The sequence below is a fragment of the Conger conger genome, chromosome 15 (assembly GCF_963514075.1).
Source record: "Conger conger chromosome 15, fConCon1.1, whole genome shotgun sequence".
NCBI classification, from domain to species: Eukaryota; Metazoa; Chordata; class Actinopteri; order Anguilliformes; family Congridae; genus Conger; species Conger conger.
Genome location: NC_083774.1, coordinates 30,494,913 through 30,515,528, shown reverse-complemented (window position 1 = coordinate 30,515,528; position 20,616 = coordinate 30,494,913). Strand labels below are relative to the sequence as shown.

Here is a 20,616-nt window from a genome sequence, read left to right as displayed (position 1 = left end):
CAAAACATAGCTTAAGCTGGTCATACCATGTCAAGCTGGTCTGAACTGGTCAATCGGCTACCAGCTACCAGCAACATAAGCTTGAGCTGTTTTTTCAGCAGGGTTGGATTTAAGTCGAACCTCACCATGGGAAAAGCCTGCATCAGGGGCACCCCGTGAACCACAGTGTGAATGTAGAGCAAATGCCCACACTTTGGGCAATATAGACCCTTGTCTGCATTTACTACACCTTTATGATCAGGAAATATTCTAGATCTAGGCTAGTTCTACTTTCTGCTTCCAACGGCAGTGAATTGTGATGCTAAACGAAGAGCGGTTTAGCAGATGTTGGGTTATGAGGGCCAGGTATGGGGCTGTGTCTAGGGCTTGCTAGCGTTTGCTGCTTTCCTGCAGTGACTGAAATGTACATCCAGTTACAGTGGGTTTACTCCCAGCTAGTGTAGCACGTCCCACACAAAGCAGCACTATTCGAGTGCCTTTACCTGCCTTTGCCTTTCAAGCCATTACCCGGCTGCCCATCTACTTCTGACTCATTTACCTCCACCTCTCATTAAAAAATGGATTTGATCCTTATCCAACCTATTTTCAAATTGAAATAAAAAATGTTATATTGCTAGTTGCACCCAACTCTAAAGCTGCAGCAAGTTCAGCACTGAAAAAAACAAAACATAAATGAGCCCTGGATACAGGACATGTGCCAGGCACATAATTACAGTGATTAATTATAGTTGTGATGTAAGTGATGACCTAATGATGCCATCGCCCTCACATTGGGTAATGGGAAATGTATTTTTTCTAACTCACATGCACATGAAAAGCTATTTTGTACTTGTAATGTAGTGGATAGTTGTTTATTATAAAGATCCCATGAGCCAATCCCTTGATGATCAGCTTGTCTTCCTAGGGTCCAATAACAACATTACATCATACACATAGACTTACAATCAGTAACAACTAACAAAAGCAATAAATTAACACCAAGATGAGACAGCATTTCACAAGACGCACAGACATTACATTTAAAAGGAGAGTTCTGCTCTTGAAGACAGCGGCACGACTTCAGCTTGCCGTACGTGCTCCACAGCCGGAATGAGATCACAGATGTACTCCCCGTTCTCAGAATTACTGCTTGTGTGGGGCTGCTCACTGTCTTCTCCTGTCAAGTCTGTCTATGCAACCTGCAAACAAAGTGCATTCCTGTGCCTGGCAGCCGACTCAGAGGAGTGTGCTGGCTCGCCCTCCCAAATCGGCTGAGAGCCTAACCGCTACAGGAATCCCAATCAGCATCCCAAGGTGGAAAGAAAAGAATAAGAAATTGCCATGGTTACACTTCAACATAAGGTCCTTGAATCGGCATTAGCTAATGTAGTTGTTGACATGAATTAATGATGGGCAAATGAAAGCATGAAATTAACTTTTTCTTTAAGTTTCTTTAACTTTAACTGACTTTTTCATACCAATATGAATTGGCAATCACTAATGTAGTTGTTAACATGAATTAGTGATGTACATTAACAAAGCTGAACACATTATCTGTTCAGTAGTAACAACTTTTTCAACAATTTAACAACTACATTAGTTCATGCTAATTCATGGAACCATATACTTAATTATTTTGGAGCCTATTTTACCAGGAATATTTCCCATTTAGACTCAAAAGCTATTTTACAAGGGAGTCCAGGCCAAGATGGCAGTGCAGAAAGTTTCCAATAAAAACACACTTAAAATAGACAGTCACATAGACCAGACCATTCATTTACAGTGTTCAGTACTTCAGTCAGCACCACATGAGCATTCAGTGACAAAGTAGGCCTTAATCCTATTTTTGTAATCTTCCATGCTTATAAAATGTTCTAATTTAAAATGATGCCGTAACTCATGCCAGGATGAGTGTACAAAAACTTTAAAGGCTTTTTCACCAAAAAGAGTTCCTTTGAGTAATGGTATTCATGATTTGACCTAAGATTGAAACTATTGATAGTTTGAGGAGTCAGCAGAGATTGTAAATTGTGATTGTGCAGCCTGCAATATATCATGTGGTTAGAAAAGACATGTATGTCTGGTTTGACCCCCATAACCCCAAGGGAGTCATACAGCTACACTCAAATGTCCCGTGTGAATTCTGCTGGGTGCTGAAGGCAAAAGAGCTCCATTGTGCAGGCAGGTCAGTTTCACAGGAAGCTCTGTGCTTGATGTGGTGTTCTCGAAGCTTTGCTGGCTGATCACTCGCCCCCACGCCCCCCTCCTTCTTCTTCGAACAGCTGCCTCACAAGTTCAGTTCCGCAGTGTGGCCGAACCATATGGACCTGAAACGCACAGTGGGCCCCCTCTCCTCTCACACAGTATGTATGGAAGCACACAGTCTGTGTATATGCTTTCTGGCACCGCTGAAAGTCACTTGTACCGTGGAGGTAGAATGAGAGGTGGTCTGGCACCCTGCGGGTATGGCTATGATGTGCTGGGGTCCTCCATATGTGGGACTGGTGATTCATGAAGGTGTACAATGGAATAAGGCACAGCCAGAGGTCAGGTCACCTCTCTCACACACTCTCTCTCTATCTCTCTATCTCTGTCATGTGTGAAGGACGTTTTTAGTGGGCATTAGTGATGTCTGCACTGCTCATGTGTATCATGTATATTCCCTGCATCAAATACAGTGTCACACGTCGTGACACAACCCTGGAAGGACAGAAGAGTCGGACACAAGGAGATATGGAAAGTCTGGATTGCACTGGCATTTTATTTACTATTAGCTGAAGCTGGAGGGAGGGAGACCGCATGCCCAAACTAAAATAAACAAACTGTCTTTGCCCTACTCCTCACGGGTTCTGGGCAAAAATAATAAACTAAAATAACAAAGGCAAAGCAAAATAACCCGACTCGTGTAGCTTTCCGGCACTGCACTTTCGGGTCTCGGCTCTCTCTCTCCTCTCCAACGGGTTGCCGGTCTCAGCCACCTACTGTGGAAGGAAGCGCACCTTATGAACTCCTGGACTGATTCCTAATGTAGTCCAGGTGTGTGTCTACTTAACAGTAGGCGTGGTCCTCGGATTTCCCTGCTTCCTTCCCGCAAACCGAGCAGGAAGCACATTTCTAGTTTGGTTAGTTGGTTGGTTAGACCACAATTTGTTCAGCGAAGTATGTAGTACATTTTTTATTTATTTTAGTTAGGTTTTTCTATTTTAAACCAAATTGTATTGTAATATGTATTTTTGTTCTTCATTCAATTTAGCATGCTTGGTTGTATTCATTATGCAGTATGAGCTGGGATACCAGACATGGGAGATCACCACAGACAGGGCATGAAATTAACTTTTTTTATCCACTGGCCAGAGTGGCTTGTGGATCCTAAGCCATTTTCAAAATTTTACCAGCCACGTTATGTTACCATTTACAACATGCCACAATCTGGTTGGTTATCTGCCAAAGTGGCTGCTAGAATAGAATATTCTTACCAGCCACAATTTTACCAGCATTTGGCTGGTATCTGGTGTTAATTTCCTACTCTGCTGATGCCCTGTGTATTAGCAGGACAAGTCATCCTGGCAGACCATTTTATCTGCTCTTCCGTCGATATACCTACAGTTGGCACTCTCAGTGTCGATAACTGTCCAAAAGGATGGTTCTGGCCTGGAATTAATGGCTTAGGCGGCAGCGATGGACGGAACTGATGTCCGCCCTTCTCCCTCGAAGGCTTGGGTTTGCATTACACTCGTCTCTCAGGAGAGAGAGCTCTGGCACCACAGCCAGGAGCCGGGCCTAATCCAGCCTCTTACTCACGGTACATTACTGTAATAATCGCGCAATCGAGCAGACGTGGAAAGTGGTTTGGATTCATGGTCCAGATTCCTAGTTGTGGTGTGGTTCCTGGGGTCTGTGGCCTGCTGAACTCTGTTCACAGGAAGTTGATTTGTTGCTATAGAACCCGACACCGATGTGTGCCGCAGTCCTTGTTATTGTACGTACCGTCAACCGTGTACCAATATAAACCCTGACTACACATTTTCTTCTCCCTTTAACAGTATTTATATACATACGCACATGTATATATTTCTTGTCTTATAATAAGTCTTATATTTAGACTCAAGAACTTATTTCCATGACCGTTTTTGCTAAATGAGGCTAAAAAAACGGCTAATGGGGTGAGAAAATTTCACCTGTCAAGCAAACAGTAACTTAAAACAAGCTAATATTTTCTACTTCTACTTCAGAATAAGAGTCCTTTCTGGAAGCCATGTGTCCAGATGTGTTAAAGGGTTGGTTGGAGATTCAGCTGTCGATGAAGGTAATGGTCACATTGGGATATGTGCATTCTTTAGTAAACAGTAGCTAAGAGCTCCTCATACCGGACCCCTGTTTCAGAGCTGGGTCAGGTCTAGCACCTGTATGGAGGCAGGGCATGTAATTTCCTCTCCCGGCTGACCTAACGGACCTGAGCATGTGGTAAACGTTGTTTTTGGTCAGCCCTGCTTCCTGTGAAGTTCAGCAGTTAGGCTGTTGCATTAGCTAACGACAGCATCGAAAATGACTGCCATCCCTATTTTCCCACCTATTTTCTTTCCCTCTTATTATCTCTTTCTTTTCATCTTTCAAAATCAATTTCAAATATCCTGTAATAAATATAAATTATATATTTGCATGATAAGAAGGCAATAGAACTCATATTAAAAAATACTTAAATGTGAAACATACTTGCTGCAGTTTTACATACTATGCAAACAAAATTTCAGGATCTCTCTCTCTATTTTTCTCTCTTTCTCTCTCTCCCTGGGTTGTATTTATTTGTTTTTGGGGTTTAAGGGTTACAGGTCTGAGAAGAGTAAGGACAGTCTTGGTTTTTACATAATGGTGGGTGTTTCTGTGTGTAAAATAAAGGAACATCCAAAGTCAAAATGCCTCTCAAATTCAAATATGTTTCATTGCATGACAAGTGAACTTGTCTTGCAAAACAACTCACCCGCCCAAGAATGCAAAAAGAAAAGAAAAAAGAAAGCACAGCTAACCCTCCCTCCCACTCCTACACACACACACACACACACACACACACACACACTTTTCGCTCACTCCCTCTCTCCTCTCCCCCTCTCTCTACTCCCCCCCCTCTCTAACACACTATCACTTTGTGTTCAAATGCTACTCTCTCTCTCTCTTTCTCACTCACACAGACACACGCACACACACTGCCTCACACACACACAGACACACACACACTCCCTCTCACACACACAGACACACACACACACCCGTACACACACACACCCTCACACGCACACATAGACACACACACACTCCCTCTCACACACACACACACACACGCACACAGACACAGACACACAGCCGTACACACGCACACAGACACACACACTCCCTCTCACACACACACACACGCACACAGACACACACACACACACACACACACACTCCCTCTCACACACACACACACACACACACACACGCACACACACACAGACATGCACACACACACACACCCTCACGCACACACACACAGACACACACACACACACACACAGACACACACACACGCACACAGACACACACACATGCCCTCTCACACACACATGCACACACACACCCTCACACCTGCGCACACACAGACACACGCACACACTCCCTCACACACACACACAGACACACACACACCCTCACACACACACACAGTAATAACAGTCCTGCCTGTGACTCACTGCAGCGTGTGCAAGGTTACAGGGTCCCCTCAGGTGTCATTAGCGCGGTGTCTGTGCGCTCTGGCAGCGAGTGTGTCCACACACACACACACACACACACCCGGCGATGAGGGCCGGGGCGTGTCCTCCGCAGCACTAGACTCCAGCCCTGACTCACTCTCGCTCACGCTCAGTCATTGTGCCCTAATCTGAAGCGTAGCTGCAAAGAGCCCATCTGTTCTCCTCGTGTGACAGGAGCCTTTGTGCGCGTAAGTCCGCGTTGGCACCGGCCTCCTTTTTAAATTATTTTCCGAACCGAGCGCGGTTCGTTTCTGGGTTTGTTTTCGTGTGTTTGGATTCCCACAGGGGAGGCAGGGTGGGTGGATCCCCCTCTTCCGCCCGTCCCCAGGCAGGGCCGCGCCCCGGCCTCCTTTTGTCCTCCGTCAGGTTTTTTCGGCTGTTTCGTAACATCTGGAGGAGGCTCTCGTGAGCCGCGTCTTCGTGGGTTCAGGGATGGTTCGGATGCCTCGTGCTCCTGCGCGTTTGAATCAGGCTGCAGGTTCTGGGGCGGTGGCCACGGTACGCCCTGCGGGGGAGGGGAGGGGCGGGGGGGGCTGAAGGACGGACACATGGTTGCCCCTCCTTTCGGTCTCGGGGCTCTCCCGCGCGGGGCCAGCTGTGAAAACAGGCCGTGGTACGAGCGGGGCCCCGGCCCCGGGCCCGGCCCGGTGCGTGGCGTCTGCCGTGGAAATTGCGGACATTCTTCAGTATCTGCTTAGCGAGGCTCCAGGGACGGCATGTGTTGCGCTGGAATTAGACACAGGGCTCTCAAAATGGAGATGGAAGGCTATGGTCCCTGACGCTGATATGACCTGGTAGATGTTGGGGGGGGGAGGTATAGTCAGCATGTTGTAGGTTAAGTTGATGCTGCAACTTAAGCGGCTCAAGAATAGCTTTTAATGTGAGTTTCAGGAATTATCATGTAACATGCAGTGGTTCCCAGACTCGGTCTTCGAGTACACCTTTATTTGTTAGTTTTCAGCCCAACCACAATTGCAAGTCAAGAATTTTAACAAGCTGCTATATTTTTCTTAATCAGGTGCCGTTTCGAGGGATTAACTTACCCTCTTAAACCATATCAGATAGCGATGCATAACATAAAGAATTAAACTCCAATGTTCCTATTGTGCTTATTGTGCTACATTGCAAATGCAGACATTTTGCAGAAAAATAGCATAAAAAGTGGTCACATTTTTAACTGATCAGAATAGGACCAAGGTGAATCAGTAGGCCCCTAATTGGTGTGGACCTGCCCACTAAAAATTAATCATTTAGAAGATAATGAAGAATTCAAAGGCAAAGCAAATGATAACAAGGAAAACCTGGATTGTGTTGATACGTTTAAGGAAAAAAATATATATAATTAAACACTTGCTCAACTACCTAATTAGGAGCCTATTAATTAACCTCAGGCTTTTATGTGTTACCTCTTGGTGGTGCAATAAGCATAATATGAACACATTTTATTTTATTATTCATGCAATTGCAAAGCTATTTCTGGCATAATGTGGTTAATAATCCCTATAAAGATGAAAAGCACCTAATTAAGAAAGATTAACAGCTTGTGATTATTCTTGGATGGAAATTGTGGTCAGAACAAAAACCAGCGTGCATAGAGATACTCCAGGACCGAGTTTGGGAACCACTGATATACAGTATGATAAAAACCTAAGCTAGGCCCCTCGCCCCAGAGAGACCGATTCATTATGGAATGTTTATGCTCTCTTTCACCTTGTCTATAGAACGTAACCTTCTTTCCAAGTATGTGAGTCATTCTTTGATTTGTGTTGCAAAACCATGTCCGAGCAATTCAGATTACTTTGAAGAAGTATAAAGGAAAATAATATTTTATAAAAAATTGTCTTTGATGATTTGATGATGTGGTGTTACCCGACAGATAACATATCTTCAGAAATAAGCAGGGAGAACTTCTAATCTACTTCCTGTTGAAGAAGTGGGAGTTCTGACCGCTTTGACCTACCAGGCACTCTCTCACACCTTTTGTTAAATTGAACAAAAACTGATTTCCCGATTTGAAATGCGGTTAAAAGTCTTGTTTGACATTTGGAATTGGCACGGTTGCTGTGGACAGGAAAAGTGAATTAATCGTGGATGTGGATGTATCGTAAAGAGTGAAGCGGCCGGCGTCAGGACCTACGACGCGAGATGTATTTAGACAGGGTTGCCAGGGGTAATCAAACGGAGACGGACGATTGTGCTGCGCGATGCTCCAGTCAAACCCAGGGGCGTAAAACAGCACCGCGACGGTGGTGTGAAGTAGAAAATAGCCTCCCAGCTCGGACCCTTCCGGACGCTGTCAGCTCTCCTTGCTACTGTGCCCCCGGAGCGCTCGATGTGAAGCCGTAGGTAACGTCTTACGTTGTCAGAATAAATCTCCGCGGATGTCGTCTCCTTGAGTGATCACCATTGCCGCCTTAGGAAGTGCTGATAATACAAATCTTCACTCTGTCAGACAGACGAAGAAAATGAGACAGACTTTTGGACGTAACGTAATGGGGGTTCGTCCGGTTACTTCCTGCTTCCACAACTCCCATTGAGGTTGTTACATATTTATGGGGGATCTCCTCTGGACAGCATAGTTGGGTTGGTGACATATTAGGTTTGTAGGGATGTTTACGTTTCTGTAGGGATGGCATAGTGGCTTAAATGCTATTTTTACATACAGCTGAAAATAGGATAGGCTATTTGTAGTGTGTGACTCTAACTTACTCCAGTATTAATTATTTGCTCTTGTTATTCTTATTAAGGAAGATAAAGTTATTTTTTGTGGACTTTTGGTTAGCTAGTCTAAAACAGCCTTGCTCAACCTACTTCCCTTGCCAACACTGCATTTTTAAAACAATTCCGGAAAGTAAGCCACCAACTCACTTGACCATGATGTCATACAACAATATGCATGGCTGATACCCACACCAGTATGTAAGGGAGTACGTGTGATCTTATCTCATTCAAAGGGAGCTGATGACTGAATTGCTGGTAAGTGGAGACAGTTTTTCTGAAGCTGCACAGGGGTCAGCTTCATTTCATGCTGTTCCTCAGCACCATACGGGAAACCAATAGACAGCCAATGGCCTCACCCTAGTCATGGCCTCACCTTTTTACAAACCCTTTCCAAGCCTTTTCAGTCAAGTGCAGTTGACGCAATTGTTGAGCATCATTTGTCAGAATGAAAGAATGTTGTATTGTATCTCACCTGTACATTATCCTTTCTTCATTTTTTTGTTTTTTTTGTTAATCATTTCCGTTCAAATCTATTCTTTCTCTGAATGCCTGGCCTGTTACATCATTTAAATATGTTTTGCTTCATAATAACAAAAACGTACTAATAAAGACAAACCATCCCGGAACAGGACTTTTTTTTTTCTGCCGTCTTGTTAGGGAGTATTTACATGAGTTTATTTTAGTCTCTGTCTGTTGAGTTTCCCCTGTGTTACTGCTGTGGAATGTCTTCTCTCTTGTATAATAATGAGGTTTCTTCTCCTCATTGTAATCTATAAACTCATAATGCTCTTTGAACCAACTTCATTGATGCATGGCAAGTACACTCCCAAACTGTATGTCTTTATTCCTTAACCACAGAAAGAGGTCAGCTTGGGGTTCCTTCGTGTTGTTTTTTTTTTTTTTTTGCGGGCCCATTTGTGTAAAACTAGAACTGAAAGACTGTATGGTAATTCTCTGGCTGCCCTGTTTCTGAATGTTTTAGCACGCTGCTTGAAACCCAACTTCAGAGGAACTGTGGACCCTGTGGAAGTACTGTACTCTACTGTACTGTAACAAGCCCGCCATTGTATACCAATGTCTGTGTGTGCATAGCAGAAACCACTGTTTCCTGGGGACGGCCTTCACCAGCTTGAGGAAGTATTAATGGACCTGTGAGACGGGTTCTTTCACAGATCTACCAATAAACAAACACCCATTACTGTAAATATTATTTTCCCTGCTGAAATAAGGCTCAAGCTAGGTTTTGAAACAGCTGGTAGCTGGTTGACCAGGTCAGACCAGCTCCCAGCTCAACATGGTTTTGGTGGTTAACCAGTTCAGACCAGCTCCCAGGTTGACATTATTTGACCAGCTCAAGCTATGTTTTGAAACAGTTGGTAGCTGGTCAACAAGCTACCAGCGCTAGCTTGTTGATCAGCTCATACCCAGCTAGACCAGCTTCATGACCAGCTTTACCAGCTCAATTTTACAGCAGAGATGTACAGTGCATCCGGAAAGTATTCTCAGCGCTTCACTTTTCCCACATTTTGTTATGTTACAGCCTTATTCCAAAATGGAATAAATGCATTTTTTCCTCAAAATTCTACACGCAACACCCCATAATGACAACATGAAAGAAGTTTTTTTTTTTTTTTTGCAAATTTATTAAAAATAAAAAACAAAGAAATCACATGTACAAAAGTATTCACAGCCTTTGCCATGAAGCTCAAAATTGAGCTCAGGTGCATCCTGTTTGCACTGATCAACCTTGAGATGTTTCTACAGCTTAATTGGAGTCCACCTGTGGTAAATTCAGTTGATTGGACATTATTTGGAAAGGCACACACCTGTCTTTATAAGGTCCCACAGTTGACAGCGCATGTCGGAGCACAAACCAAGCATGAAGTCAAAGGAATTGTCTGTAGACCTCCGAGACAGGATTGTCTCCAGGCACAAATCTGGGGAAGGGTACAGAAAAATTTCTGCTGCTTTGAAGGTCTCAATGAGCACAGTGGCCTCCATCATCCGTAAATGGAAGAAGTTCGGAACCACCAGGACTCTTCTTAGAGCTGGATGCCCGTCTAAACTGAGCAATCGGGGGAGAAGGGCCTTAGTCAGGGAGGTGACCAAGAACCTGATGGTCACTCTGTCAGAGCTCCTGTGTTCCTCTGTGGAGAGAGGAGAACCTTCCAGAAGGACAACCATCTCTGCAGCAATCCACCAATCAGGCCTATATGGTAGAGTGGCCAGACGGAAGTCACTCCTTTGTAAAAGGCACATGGAAGCCCACCTGGAGGCACCTGAAGGACTCTCAGACCATGAGAAACAAAATTCTCTGGTCTGATAAGACAAAGATTGAACTCTTTGGCGTGAATGCCAGGCGTCATGTTTGGAGGAAACCAGGCACCGCTCATCACCTGGCCAATACCATCCCTACAGTGAAGCATGGTGGTGGCAGCATCATGCTGTGGGGATGGTTTTCAGCGGCAGGAACTGGGAGACTAGTCAGCATTGAGGGAAAGATGAATGCAGCAATGTACAGAGACATCCTGATTGAAAACCTGATCCAGAGCGCTCTTGACCTCAGACTGGGGCAACGGTTCATCTTTCAGCAGGGCAACGACCCTAAGCACACAGCCAAGATATCAAAGGAGTGGCTTCAGGACAACTCTGTGAATGTCCTTGAGTGGCCCAGCCAGAGCCCAGACTTGAATCCGATTGAACATCTCTGGAGAGATCTGAAAATGGCTGTGCACCGACGCTCCCCATCCAACCTGATGGAGCTTGAGAGGTGCTGCAAAGAGGAATGGGCGAAACTGTCCAAAGATAGGTGTGCCAAGCTTGTGGCATCATATTCAAAAAGACTTGAGGCTGTAATTGCTGCCAAAGGTGCATCAACAAAGTATTGAGCAAAGGCTGTGAATACTTATGTACTTATGTCTTTTAAAAACTTCTTTCATGTTGTCATTATGGGGTGTTGTGTGTAGAATTTTGAGGAAAAAAATGAATTTATTCCATTTTGGAATAAGGCTGTAACATAACGAAATGTGGGAAAAGTGAAGCGCTGTGAATACTTTCCGGATGCACTGTATTTACGTAATTCTCATATGGCTTCACAGAGCAGTTTTCTATTCACTCAACTCTTGTGGAAGGCTAAGGTATCTCTGACCACTCAGAAATTCACTCGCCATTATGAGTGCCATTTGGAGGAGTCCGGATGAGCGCCAGGAGGAAACAGCCAACATGACATGTCGCATTCCAGTGAAGACGTGAGGTGCAAGGCATAAGCAGACCCCCATCTTCTTGTTCTAGACAGGAAGTTTCTGCAACAACGAATATGCCTCGTTCTTCAGGCCTCAAATATGCAACGTGACATGTCATGTAGACTAGCCTCATGGACTTTCTGTGAGCTGGACCAGCATCAAATCAGGACAGAACTTCCTTGGAGATGTCAAGGTTTGCTATATTCTCTTGCTCTGCTTACTCCCACTCAGCTCACGATTCTTGCCTGGGTTTTTCTATTTTTTTATTAACGTGAACTTTCCTCCCGCTAGTATGGCAGAGCGGGGTTCGACCTCTATTTGTGCAAGGGGAGGCTCTCTCCCTGGGACTGAGGAGCCACAGATGGCCAATGTCATCGAGAAGTCAGGTCAGCCCAGATCATTCACATCCAGGCCTCTGAATAGACGTCCTTTAGCTGGTGTGTACAGTGACTTTATGGAGGACATGATTGTTTCAGCCAGGGCAGTGCACAATGCTCCATTGACTGTCTGCCTACGGGCACCCCTTCAATTAGCGTCAGTTACAATAACCCCAATGTGAGTCCCCCACATTTTCTTCATGCTCCTGTGAATCTGGTCATGATTCTTTTATTATTTTTTTGGAGCCTTCACTGTTTACAATGGAACACCAAGCAGACAAAACCACCAGGGCTGGAATTTCCAGACCAGAATTCAGTCAATATTTTAACATAAATACTAAATATTTTCCTCCTGTGAATCTTGGTGAAGCCTCAATGAATCATGAGTTTGAATTGTGATTTTGGGACTTGAATCAATTGAGCGGTTGATGACAGCACACAATGGAACATCCAGTGAGGACAGAGTATTCCAAGTGCAAACCCTGAATGTAATGCTGTATTTTGGGCAATTTCTCAAGATTAGTTTTCTCCAAAAGCACTTCAAAGCCATGTGTGTTAATAAACAGTTTGATACTTTTAGGGAATTCAGGGCCATTTGGAAATCTTTGAACTAATAACAGTCCTGCAGCTCAAGCTAGGTTAAACAGCTGGAAGCTACTTGACCAGTTCAGACCAGCTCCCAGCTTGGTTTGACTAGCTCAAACTATGTTTTGAAACAGTTGGTAAGCTACCGGCACTAGCTGGTTGACCAGCTGATACCCAGCTAGACCAGCTTCATGACCAGCTTGGCCAACTCAGTTTTCAAGCTGGTCATGCTGGCATAACTGTATTTTACAGCAGGGAGTAGTACTGAGTTGCCTTTTGAACGTTTGAATTGTAACTACATTAGTAGGATAGGTGTTTTTCAAGAAAGCAAGCATTTAAAAAAAACGGTGGACTGTTCATAATGTTGATTAAACTGGGGTGTTCAACCAAGCACTCCCAGGGATTAAGTTTCACACAGAATATACCGTGGATGTCCACTAACAATCAGAGGTGCAGGTTGGGGTTTAAATCTTATTAATGTCAGGGTTTTCATTTGAATTTAAGCAATAAAGCGGTGGCGATCTGTGTTCTCTGCGTTTATGTGAATTTGCAGAGAGGTTTAATGCACACAGAGCATCATGTCTGTTTCACGGCTCGAGACACTACGCCCGGCTCCTGCCTGCTGGACAGCGATAAGCTCGGATAAGCGTTTAACTTTGATGTTCCTTGTGTTATTATGTTATTGCAGCCACACGGGCTGACCCAATTTCTGTCCGATTGTGTGACTCTCCTCACTTTTGGCCCTGTGAAGTTTGACTTTAGCGCGTTTTCAACTTTCACGTTCTTGCCCTGCTCCAAAAAAAGGCAGGTGGCGGACACTGATTGCACATCGTTTGCCCCTTTTCCGGAGCTCTGCTGATGTTTTACTGTACAGTTGCTATGAAAACGTGATTTCAGTGCTTAGCCTTAAGCCCCTCAAAGTGTTCAAAAGGGATGCACCTAGATTTAAGAATGTTGTAGTTACAGCTGGCAATGGTGTAACAATCACCTATGACCCTTTAAAGGTGAGTCACTAAATGGTTTTTCCATGCCTTTATTCTTTCAAATGGTCAGGTGGACCTGTTGTTTTACAGCATTACATTGCAATACTGTGTATACTTGCATGAAAGGGACCCAAATGGATTAGAGATGGGTAGGAGTTTGAGAACAGGTAAGACTTACAACATGTTATAAAAGAGACAGTTACAGTTGCTACTGACATTATGGTTTGGAATTGACTTCTTCAGGCTGCTAAAAGCTCCCCCCCACACACACACACAACTGTCAAAAGCAGAAACAGAGTGCAAATGGGAGTGCCAGTGTGACAAGTTCAGTCAGGTCCTGAGAGTACCAAGGCCCAAGTCCATTAAGGACATTGTACACGGTGAGTCTTAAGCTCAACTCTGAATTGCTCAAGTCCATTACTGGGTTATGTCGAGCCAAGTTGGGCCGAATGGCATGTTGCCGTCAAACCTTTTTTATGTTTATGTTTACAGAGCACTTCCGTTTTGAGAGGAGAGTGAGTGCTCGGTGTGCTGTTGAACTCCATCAGGAGATTGCTGTTGGTGACAGTGCCTGATTTTGGTTTGACCTCGGCTGACGCAGAGGACAGTGCTCTGCTGGACGCAGAAGAGGACTAGAGACCTGGCCTAAGGTACGGCAAGTCATAATTTTCCGCTGTGAATACAGTATTGCAAAAGATTATTTTTACTTACCAGATGCAGTCGAGGTGTTATTAACGTGGAAGGTTCTCCGTCTCTCAGTTCTATGCATATCAATTCGAGCTTTGTTTTCAAACAGCTGGTAGCTGCTGATTTCACGCTGGTCCTAGCTGGATCTTACACCAGTGAAGGAATGCGATCATTTACTGGGGCGATGGATGCACAGACGATGTACAGAGATGGACGGAGCTGACTGTCTGGTTCGTTTAGAGAATCGGTGGTAATGTTTAAGGCGCGCAGTGCTCTCAATACCACACATAAGTGTTTGTGCTCTGCAGACCGTCTGTGGCCTTCCTTGCACACGGGCCATCAACAAGAGAAGGTCTTCTGCTTATACTGTATATACCTGAGATAAATCTGAGTTTATATATGCGTTTTTAAATAAAGCTGTGTACATAAGGTTGTACAGAGAGAGAAGTTGCATGTTATATAGATATAGACGATAGAAACCGTCAGTACAATGCCATTATTATTCATTTATGAGCATTGAAATGGTGGAACAATGTCTAATTATATTGAAAAATTAGCATTTTAGAAAAAAAGGGACTTGGGCTTTTGGCACACTGTAGGTTGCCGGATCTTGCTTTGACATCTGAACTTCCTTAATGCTTCTGATAATCTGAGTCTGGCAGTGTGTCTTTTCTCTGTTATTTCAACCCATGTGTTCTGTTTACTAATGAGCATCCGCTAAACTGTTAACTTGGGGTGATACCCAAGACATTATTTTGGATTTTAAAGCAATACAGGAATAGAATTTATGCCAAATGACTTAATATAGTCTGTTTATCTATCGAAAAATTAAATTATGCAAGGTTTTTCATGCATCACGTTGATTTTTATTGTTTTTAACTTTCTCAATAATTTATTATCTTTAATCCATACAGGCAGAAAGACAGCTGATAACAGGTAATAACAGGTTTCGTCTCTGGTTATGAAATACATTTCTCAAAAGTGTAATTTCTCTTTTAGTAAAAGTATAAAGGTTAAGAGTCACAGTGTTGACTGAGCCTGTCTGTAAGAACCAATAGCCAATTCTATTACTTTGAGACCCAGGTAATTAGAGCTTACGTGACAACAGTGCAAACTCTAGCGATGTTTTGACATTCCAGTTGGATCCACATCAGTTGCCTTGGAATGCTACCAACCGCCGTCTTTAAATAGTCAGCCCACAAGTATACACGCCTGTCCCCACGGTATCGCGTTGTCCACAGTTTGACCCCGGAATGCGAGCATTTCGCCACGCGTCTTTGTGTCCTTTGAAAGCCGTCCATGTGCCACACGGCTCCTTGGCGGTCCAGCTGGGTTTTGGTGTGTGGACAAAGCTAAGTAGCTGTTGCTGAGTGCTTCTGGGAGAGGCGGACTGTAACAAGTGCCATGTGGCAGCCTCGGTGAGCCCAGTCACCTGCGGTCGGTGGAACATTAGATCTGGCACGGTAAAAAATACAAGCCAAAACCTGCCAAGAGAACATACCGCGACAACCAAAAATGAGCCACTGTGTTAAAACAGTCTCTCTATCATTATAGACGGTGATGAAGAACAACAGACAGAAAGGCCTGTTCTTGTCACTGTAGTGCTAAAACTTGTATGTTTTGGGTTCATATTGAAGCAAATTAACTGAGGCCCAAAGGATTACCACAGTATTACAAGTAGCATACTACAGTAGACTTTTTACAGTAGCAGTAGTCAATCAGGGGAGAAAGCTTAATGGAAAGCACAATAAATATTTCTGTTACTATAGGCAACCATTGGTCTGTTGCTGCTCCCCTGATGAAGGAAAATGAATGGTGTTCAACCTCACATAAAAGAGCATAAGAAGCCATGTTTGATATCAGGAACAAACCATTCGTCTCAAATACGCTTTCCATTTTTACATATGAGAGAACATATCCATCTATTAATGAACCAATTAATAAATCAATCTTTATTTTTTGTAAAGCACAACTTCCAAAGTGTTTGTCAGAATCGGAAAAACAAACTGATCCAATTTGAGGAAAACAATCAAGCTTATGGAGCCTATGAAAAAAAATACCCACGTCAGAGTTGAGAGTGTCTGCCGAACTGCCTACAGAAATATTCATGTATTTGCTAGAAACCCTTATTTGGGGCAGCTTACATAACCTATTTCTCATAAATAATCTGTTTGTTCAACTAGATTTTTACATTTTACTGAAGCTGTTACAGGTGAACACCTTGGTAGTGCCTTTCCTACTGAAAAAAAAAAACAGTTCCAGCTATATTTTGAAACTGCTGGTTGCTGGTTTACCAGTTCACACCAGCTCCCAGCTTGACATGGTTTAGCTGGTTTAAAAGCTACCAGCTCAGACAAGCAACCAGCACTTGCTGGTTCATACCCAGCTAGACCAGTTTTAGGACCAAATTGGTCATGCTGGTTAACCAGCTCATACCCATCTAGACCAGCTTTAGGATCAGCTTGACCACCTCAACTTTCAAGCTAGCATAGCTGCATTTTACAGGAGGGTTGCTATCAGAAACAAACCTCCAGCCCTTTCACTGGAGCACAAGCCCAACTTCCATAACTGCAATACCTAGGAGGAGGAGGAGGAGGCTGCAGAGTGATGCCTGTGCATTTGTGAGGTCATAGCCTTTCAGGAGGCGTTGGCTTAATGAGGAGGGTGTGAGGAGGTGGCATCATCATCTGTCACTGCCGGAGCGACAGACACGGTTCCACTCGGCCTCTGTGTTTGCGCCAAGGAAGATGAGGGAACTGAGGAAGAACAGCGGCCTTACGGCTAAAAGAAAGGGGAATTTGCTGTGCCTGAAGGGTGGTGGTGTTTGTCGGGGAGGGGGAGAGGGAGGAGGGGTGACAGGGCGTGAACAAACGCAAAGAAGAAACGCAGTGAGGACAGATGGAGTGGTTGCCGTCACCAGAGTTACGAGCAAAGAGAGACGTTAACGACCGTTCTCCTGACACGTCATTAATTCATCTACTGAAGGAGTCTGAGATTTGGACTGAAGTCTGGAGAACTTAAGAGAAAGAAAAGGATAATCACTTTTGCCCATTGGCCTCATGATTGAGCTGCTCTGGCCTGGGTGACTTGTGGATTCAGAGCTGAAATCATGTGATGTCACAATGCCCACCAGAATATTCCAGTCTGAAATTCATGAAGCTGAAGGAAAATATTGCAGGGAGGAGGGATTGAATCGACCCTTAACGCTGTACTTAACTTTGAGTCCAGAGATCAAGCAAGAATCACATCTTTCTTAAATCTTCCGCAGCGGGGGTTCTCAAACTCGGCCCTGAGGGCCCTGTGTATGCTGGGTTTTTGTGGCCAAGTTTATTTGTCAAGCCCCTTTTTTTCCTAAGCTTATTAAACACAATGCAGGCTTGGCTCCTTGTCTTTCGCTTTGCTTGGAACCGTGGTCCACTCTCCACAAATGTACAATGGGTGGGTGCTCAAAATAGCTGGGCCCCCTCCGATTTCGTGTCAGCCCTGGTGTAAAATCCAGCTGCCAGCTGTTTCAAAACATAGCTTGAGCCGGTCAAACCATGTTAAGCATGGAGCTGGTCTGAACTGGTCGACCAGCTACCATCTGTTTCAAAACCTAGCTTGAGCAGTTTTTTTCAGCAGGGAGTCCATAAGTTAATCAAGTAAAAATATAATCTTTCTTAAGAGATTATTTGCCGCACAGGATATTAAATAAATTAGTTGAGCATTAGTTCATCAGGCTGATGAAAGTCCTTGGATGAGAGTATAAGATGTGTGGAGCATAGATCCTCACTGAACAGACATTGCAATTGATTAACAGCTTGTTACAAAGATTAACAGCTTGTTGCAATTTAGGGATTGCAGTTGTGGGTGGAAACAAAACGTGGTCAACATACTATACACGGGGGCAGCCCCTGACTCAGGATGAAACCCCCTGCTCTTTAGCACTTCTGGTTAATTACATTGTGATCTGTAAAGCTAGGATCAAGTGAATGAGGTTGTAACATGTAATTACGCTTCCTTCTCAGTGACAAGGACAAAGACCCCATGGCGGTTAAATTGAACGTCCTTGGAAATGTCTGTTTTAGTACAGGGTGTCCCCTACTCTGTCCTCTAAATATAGAACTAGGAGGAGGGTGTGAATGAAAACTCTGATGCACGCACATAGGCAGCTGTGAAAGCAACCCTCCTTAAGTGTTGCTCATACCCCCTGAAGTGTTGAGAAGGCAGGATTCTCCACGCACACACATCTCTACGGTGTTAATTAAGTTGAAAAATAGGCAGTGCTGCGCTTGCTCAATGCGGTTTTCCCATATTTTTCAGGGCAAAGCCATGCTGATTTAGCCGGCCTGCTTTTCTACAGCTGTGCAAATACAGTTGTCCGACTCTCAGCGAATGCTAGCAAGGCAAAGCTAACTTGACAGAACATGCTTCAGAAGCGCAGACGTTTAACATAGATACTGCTCTTACAAATAGCATGTGCATGATTGATTGAATACAAAAAACACACAGTTGGGTAGGGATGCTGAAATTTGGCCCTTGGATTGCTTTCCTTAGGTGTATAATTTCTGCCTTCTTTTTAAAGAGTCCACTCAGAAGTTTCCATGGCCAAAACTGGCTTCTGATTGAAACCACAAAAACCTTCAGAAACTGCTCCCTGCTGGAAAATCCAGCTATGCTAGCTTGACAGCTTGAAAATTGAGCTGGTCATAAAGCTGGTATACTGGGTATGAGCTGGTCAACCAGCTACTGCTGGTAGCTTGTCTGAGCAGGTAGCTGGTCAAAAACATGGTTGAGATGGGAGTTGGTCAAACTGGGAGCTGGTCTGAACTGGTCAACCAGCTACCAGCTGTTTCAAAACTAGAGCTGTTTTTCTTTCAGCAGGGCCGCCCTCCAGGACTACAGTTTCAGACAACTGCAGCAGGGTATTCTGAGTGCATGTGTGTGTCCGTGTGCATACTGTACACATCTGTACACTTCTCTGCAGCTAAGAGGGCTCAATGCTTCTCGACTCTGCCTCTGCTACTTTTCACTGAATCCACTTAATGTTTCTAAATAGAAATGTGACAGGGAAGGAGCACTGGGGTACTTTTATGACGCCTGTATCTTGGAAAGCCACACAGTCGAGTCTGCCAATGGAGTCCCATGTCTTCCCAGCTGTGGCAACGTGACATCTGAGTTTAGTAGCTGTCAGTGACAGAGCTTAACGTCTGTCAAGTTATTCCAGAAAACCTCTGACTCCTTATTTCGGTGTGTCTGTCGCCCGTTCGCTTAAGTTGAAGAGACCCTGAAGGGAGGGTAAAGGTTCATGAGAAGAAGATTGTGCATAAGCTTATCAGTGTTCACTTTAATAATTTCTGCTTTTGTCCGATTGCCAGGTCTGACAGAACAGTTTGTGCCAGATCAGAAAACACACATGTAGTCCTCTGCGTTTCCAAAATATCTCATTCTGAGGTGAGATAAGAGAAGCCCTGTTTTGGCAAAGCTTGAAACCTGATGATAGCACAAATTGTTACAGGCAGACAGAGCCTGGGTGGGGTCAGCTGGCCTTGCGTGGTCTCGTTAAATAGCTGTCGGTGTACCATCTGGAGGTAACACCACACAAACCACTGCCCCCAAAGCCTGATGCTTGCTGACATGTGAGAAATGCTTGATTTTGATTCTGATTCTTTATAGCTGCCAATATAATTGACAGCTTGTGTGAGCAGCTTGTACTCAGCGGTGAGGTATTATTTAGGGACCAGGCTTGTTACCCCAATCCTCAGGGCTAAAGCCTGGGAAATGTTCAGTAAAGATTCAGCGGTATAAAAACATAGTGTAAATGCAGAACAGTGACCCCTCTGGTCAGTCAGATACCTGCAGGCCACCTGCACCAACTGCATATGGAGTGTACCCCTCCAATGGCAGGCTGCAGAAGGACAGGGCGTGGCAAGGGGGTGGAATGTATCTTGCAGGGGAGTGTGTGTAGATCTGGGCTCTCCAGTGCTCACAGAAAATGGGGGAAATCAAATGGGGGATTAGACATGCTTTTGCAACCACCTCACTTGCTTACGTTTCCATAACAGGCCATGAAGACTGCAGTCACAGAACAAACCGATTGGCAGGCACTGCTGTGGCATGCTGGGACATGGAGCTGAGCGTGTTAGCAATCCTGACAGGCAACGGATAATGTGTGCTGACCAGGTGGGGGGTCCAGCACTAATTCAGCTCCAGTTAAAGGAGTTCTGTCATGCTTGTTTCAGTGTTCAGGGTTCAAAACAGTAAGGTTGTATTTCTC

General features: G+C 44.4%; 1 protein-coding gene across 1 annotated transcript in view; it reads left to right on the top strand.

The window, feature by feature from the left end:
• The first annotated feature begins 14,248 nt into the window (after positions 1–14,248).
• The window catches only part of sema4ba (sema domain, immunoglobulin domain (Ig), transmembrane domain (TM) and short cytoplasmic domain, (semaphorin) 4Ba), a 97,090-nt gene continuing 90,722 nt past the window's right edge, over positions 14,249–20,616 (top strand). The window contains exon 1 of the mRNA XM_061222413.1: positions 14,249–14,323. The gene's annotated coding sequence lies outside the window, so the exon portion shown is untranslated. The remainder of the gene's footprint in view (positions 14,324–20,616) is intronic.